The 5,193-nt window shown below is 44.2% G+C and overlaps 1 protein-coding gene across 2 annotated transcripts in view; it reads left to right on the top strand.

Annotated features, from left to right (window-relative positions):
• The first annotated feature begins 505 nt into the window (after window positions 1-505).
• ccdc120a (coiled-coil domain containing 120a) overlaps window positions 506-5,193 on the top strand; it is a 25,835-nt gene continuing 21,147 nt past the window's right edge. The window contains exon 1 of one of the 2 annotated variants that reach the window (XM_084367887.1): window positions 506-873. The gene's annotated coding sequence lies outside the window, so the exon portion shown is untranslated. Of the gene's footprint in view, window positions 874-2,072; window positions 2,774-5,193 lie in introns of those variants that run through there. The other variant, XM_084367889.1, reaches the window with a different exon arrangement.

Raw genomic sequence — 5,193 nt, 5'->3', positions numbered from 1 at the left:
CCCGCAGCGTGGACGCCACTTCCTGTCATCAAACTTCCACATTAAAGTTAAATTCTGTCAGTTTTTCATTCACAGCCTGTTTCTGATTCTGCTCTGGAAACACTGCAGTCTGATCCAGTGACACAGCCAGGTTAGCTTAATGCTAATGCTAACACAACATTTCCTACTTTAGCATTTAAACAATCCAGGCTTTTATTGTGAAGGCTGATGGCCTCCCTTCCTGTGTCTGTTCGGCAGGTATTTTCTTGTGAAAAGATGCGCTGAGTGAAGCAGACAAACAACTGATCAGTTTGATCAGGTTATTGATGAGCAGCAGCTTCATTAAAACAAATTAATATTTAAACTGAAGATTTAACATTTTCAAATTTTATGTTTAATCCAATCAGATCACACAGAACCGATAACTAATAATCATGTTATCCATCTGTTGATCACATCACTCTCCATTGTGAGCCTGTGTGCGCGCGCATTAACGGGCGCGTGCCCGCGGCGTTGTGTGCGCGCCTGGCGGTGCTGATGGAGGCTGATTCAGTGTGAACAGACGCTGCTGGAGGAGGAGGAGGAGCAGGGACCTTCATCTGGTCACATAATCGATCCGCGATGATCGATCGATGACCTCTGATCATCTCATTTGATCCCGGAGCGGCTGCACGAGGCCACAATCAAGGTCATCAATCAATCAATCAGCGTCATCGATCACACCTGATGTGTGGAGCGCGTTCCGCAGCGGAGACAATCAGCTGAGCAGAGGTTCTGAATCTGGAGCGGACCGCCTCCGGATCATGTGACCGACGGGCTGCAGGTTCGATCCCCGGCGAGGAGAAGAGGCTGCGGAGGGAACCCGCAGGACGTCCGGAGCCGCAGGAGGTCCAGGTAGGAGATGTTTGACCCGCAGGAACCATCACTGGCGGGGCACGCTGGCCCCTCCCGCACGCAGCACACCGCACCAGACTCCATTTGAAAGTTGGTCATTTTATGATTGTTTCGCTCTGAACGCTCTGAACACGCACGAGCTCGTCTTTAATTCGGCTCGCAGTGATCAAACAGAGGAGTCACGTGCCACAGTAAAATGTCATCAATTCAAAGTGTGCACGCGGCGGCAGGAAGCGGCTCACGTGTCACTTCACTTTGAATCAACATTTAATTTGTGACATGACGTCATCAAAATGTTTGATGATGAAGAAACGACGTTTTTATTTTTTACATGAGGACTGTCCCCACCCAGAGCCACGTGCCCGCTGCGCGCGCGCGCGCGTGTGTGATATAGGCTATAAGTATATTTACTCAGTACTGAGGACGTACTTGTATTTAACTTGTATTTCCATGTTCTGTTACTCCACTACATTTATCTGATTACTTTAGTTACTAGTTACTTTACAGATTAAATTTTTAAATGAATAGATTTTCTCATCAGATAAAAACAGTGATTGATGGTCAGCTGACTCAGTTTACATGTTAATATATGATCAGTTACTTTACTGATACTTTGATACTTAACTAGATTTAACATCAGATACTTTAAGACTTTTACTCGAGTACTCTTCATATGTGTGACTTTAAATCATATTTTAACACCATATTTTTACTGCTGTGAGTCAGTATTGATCAGCTGGAGGTTATTGATCACTGATCAGTTTCATGGACTTGTCTGTTCATTGATCAAACTGTTCTGACATCAGTTGATCATGATGGACTGTGTGTACAACACACACACACATGCTGATATATTGATTGTATTGATCAAGTTCTTCCTCAGGTGAAAAACACTCGTCATGTTTTTGTTTACAAACAGGATAATTACCATGACAACTGGCCGACTGTTCATGTGATCTGATCCACTGCTGTTTCCATGGCGATGTAAAGATTTTATATGGTGCTGAAGTGAAACAGAAGATATTTCAGTGCGTCAGTGAACAAAGACAGAAGCCAGCCAATGAGAGAGCAGACAGCCGTCACATGACTCTGATGGTTGATTGATTATTTATATATTGAGTGTGTGCTGAGTCTCCATCACCTCTTCATAAAATAATGATCAATAAGAAGCTGCGGTGTGGCACAGAGTATTCACTGGGACTCTCCTGTCTCCGTCAGGTGGTGAGGGTCTGACTAACTCCTGGATTAATCAGAACAGACCCACCAGGTTCTTCTGTCATAGAAACAATGTTCACCGATCTATAATCAGAGCTGATCACGTCTTCATCAGTGTCGGTGCTGAAACACAGACGGACTCTGTTGTGAGACAGGTCCACAGATCAGGGATGGATTTATTCAAACCTGTGGACAAACAGACTAAAGACAGTCTGTTTGTCCTCCATCACCTCATCACAAACATGTTCTGATCCAGTACAGTCGGCTGTGAACAGCAGGATCCAGGTTCTGTGTCCTGCTGTCAGTCAGGTGACTCTCACTCTGCAGGACTGTTGAGCTCCGTGTCTCACTGCTGATCAATACTGGGAGGGTCTGATGTCACCTGCTGTCACCTGCTGTCACCTGCTGGTTGGTGGTTTAGTTGTTTTGTTTGTTTTGTTAGTTTGTCAGCAGGATTACACAAAAACTACTGGACAGATTTCCACAAAACTTGGATGGAGGATGGGTCTTGGCCCAGAACAGACCTCATTAACTTCTGGTGCTGATCCAGATAAAGAGACATTGTGAGACAGGACATTTGTTTCTCAGGGAAAACTTCATGGATCTGGATGAAAACCATCAGGTGTATGTAGGCAGCTGTTATCTACGAGTGAGTACAGGAGAGGACTGGTGGACTGTGGCGGAGGTATGTGCTCTACTGAGTGCCGCCTAGTCTGTTGTTCTGATGAAAATGAGATGTGAAACATGAATCTGAACAGTCATATGATGTATTGATTGGTAATCAATAACCTGCTCACTGATGATAAATCATATTGACCCTGAATGTAGAAAACACTCCAGTACCCATGAGCCTCAGCAGCTGTTGCTATGGAGACACCTCCATCCAGAGCAGTGACATCACAGTTGCATCATCTTCAGATCCAAAACTGATCAGCTGCACGGCAACAGAGTCTGGATCTCTCTGATTGGACAGTGTTTACAGCAATGATCCCTGGGACATGAAGTTCCTCAGTCTGTCACCTCTGAAACCTGTCCGTGACTCCGCCCACTGAGCTGCTACAACTGTGATGTCACCTGAATGCCTCACACTGTAACACACTCTCCCTCTCACACACACACACACACACACACACACACACACACACACACACACACACACACACACAGAGCGTCCTGAGGGTTGAAAGGTTATTGGCTGCCTGGTTGGAGCTCTCAGCCAATCAGAAGGCAGTATTCAGAGTTGGGATTTTCTACATTGTTGCCATGCGGAGAATCTGCTGCCTGACCTACATTCATCCTCACACACACACACACACACACACACACACACACACACACACAGGCAGGTGTAGCTGTATGTATCAGTGTGTGTTTGGCTCAAAGGCACAGAGGCAGCTTCATCAATTCTTAATGTGCTTCCTCTCTGGAGATGTGTGTGTGTGTGTGTGTGTGTGTGTGTGTGAGTGTGTGTGGAATAAGAACCTTCATTCAGGATGTTTTCTAACACCTGAGCTCTCAGGTACCTGCAGCCTCTGTGATGTCACACTGACAAGCCAATCAGAGCCAGAGGAAATGACAACTGACATGAATGTTTGTGTACGAGTCTCAATCTGTCTGTCTGTCTGTCCTGCCCTGTGTTTTGCCTCTCAGGCTCCACAGAGTCTGTTAACATTAAACATCATTGTTTCTGTGTTCTTATGTTGTAAAATGTACTCATATGTGCTTATGTTGCTGAGGGTTTCTTTTTTTTCCCCACTGTGTTTTTTTTTCTATTTCTCCTCCTTCCTCTTGTTTCTTCCCTTTTCCTCCCCCCTTTTTGTGTTGCCTGGTCATCCTGTTATGTCTGTCTTACCGTATGTTGTATATGTACTGACGGGGTGATTTGCTGTAATTTCGCTGCACTTGAAAGGGTACAGTGACAATAAAGGCTTCATTCATTCATTCATTCATTCATTCATTCATTCATTCATCATGTGTCAGAAACAGTAAATGTAGAATCAAGACGGATCGAACCCGGTCCTCATCAGACCCGTTCCTCCTCAGACCTGGTTTTGAAGAGTGTGGTTCAGGTTCCGGTCTCGGGGACAGGGACTGTGAGGTGCAGAATAAATGGATCAGATTTGATATTCAGCTGTAACCTCGTGCTGACCCGTCTGTACATCTGCACTCAGTCCTTCATCCTCCTCTCATCCCTCGCTCCCCCGATTCACTTTTTATATTTCAGTTTACTTCATCACAAACACTGTGAACACATCTGTGTTGAGCCAATCAGAGAGCAGGACAAGGAAACAGAACCAGAGACAGGATCCAGAGAAAAACAGAACCCGCAACAAAACCACAGAGGAACAGAACAGCTGGTTGTGGTGTTGTTATAGTTGTTGTGTTGTTGTTGTAGTTGTGGTGTTGTTATAGTTGTGGTGTTGTAGTTGTGGTGTTGTTGTAGTTGTAGTGATGTTATAGTTGTTGTGTTGTAGTTGTGGTGTTGTTATATTTGTGGTGTTGTAGTTGTGGTGTTGTTATAGTTGTGGTGTTATAGTTGTGATGTTATAATTGTGGTGGTGATGTTATAGTTGTGGTGGTGGTGTTATAATTGTGGTGTTGTGGTGATGTTATAGTTGTGGTGTTGTTGTAGTTGTTGCATTGTAGTTGTGGTGTTGTGGTGATGTTATAGTTGTGGTGATGTTGTTGCAGTTGTGATGTTATAGTTGGGATGTTGTTATAGGTGTTGTGGTGTTGTTGTAGTTGTGATGTTATAGTTGTGGTGTTGTTGTAGTTGTTGTGTTGTTATAGTTGTGGTGTTGTTATAGGTGTGGTGGTGTTGTTATAGTTGTGGTGTTGTTGTAGTTGTGGTGATGTTATAGTTGTAGTTGTGTTGTAGTTGTGGTGTTGTTATAGCTGTGGTGATGTTATAGTTGTGGTGTTGTAGTTGTGGTGTTGTTATAGTTGTGGTGTTGATGTAGTTGTGGTGATGTTATAGTTGTGGTGATGTAGTTGTTGCGTTGTAGTTGTGGTGTTGTTGTAGTTGTGGTGATGTTGTAGTTGTTGTGTTGTAGTTGTGGTGTTGTTGTAGTTGTGGTGATGTTATAGTTATGGTGTTGTTGTTAT

This window comes from Pagrus pagrus, assembly GCF_965226575.1.
Source record: "Pagrus pagrus genome assembly, chromosome: 11".
NCBI lineage: Eukaryota > Metazoa > Chordata > Actinopteri > Spariformes > Sparidae > Pagrus > Pagrus pagrus.
This window is presented reverse-complemented; position numbering and strand designations above follow the sequence as displayed.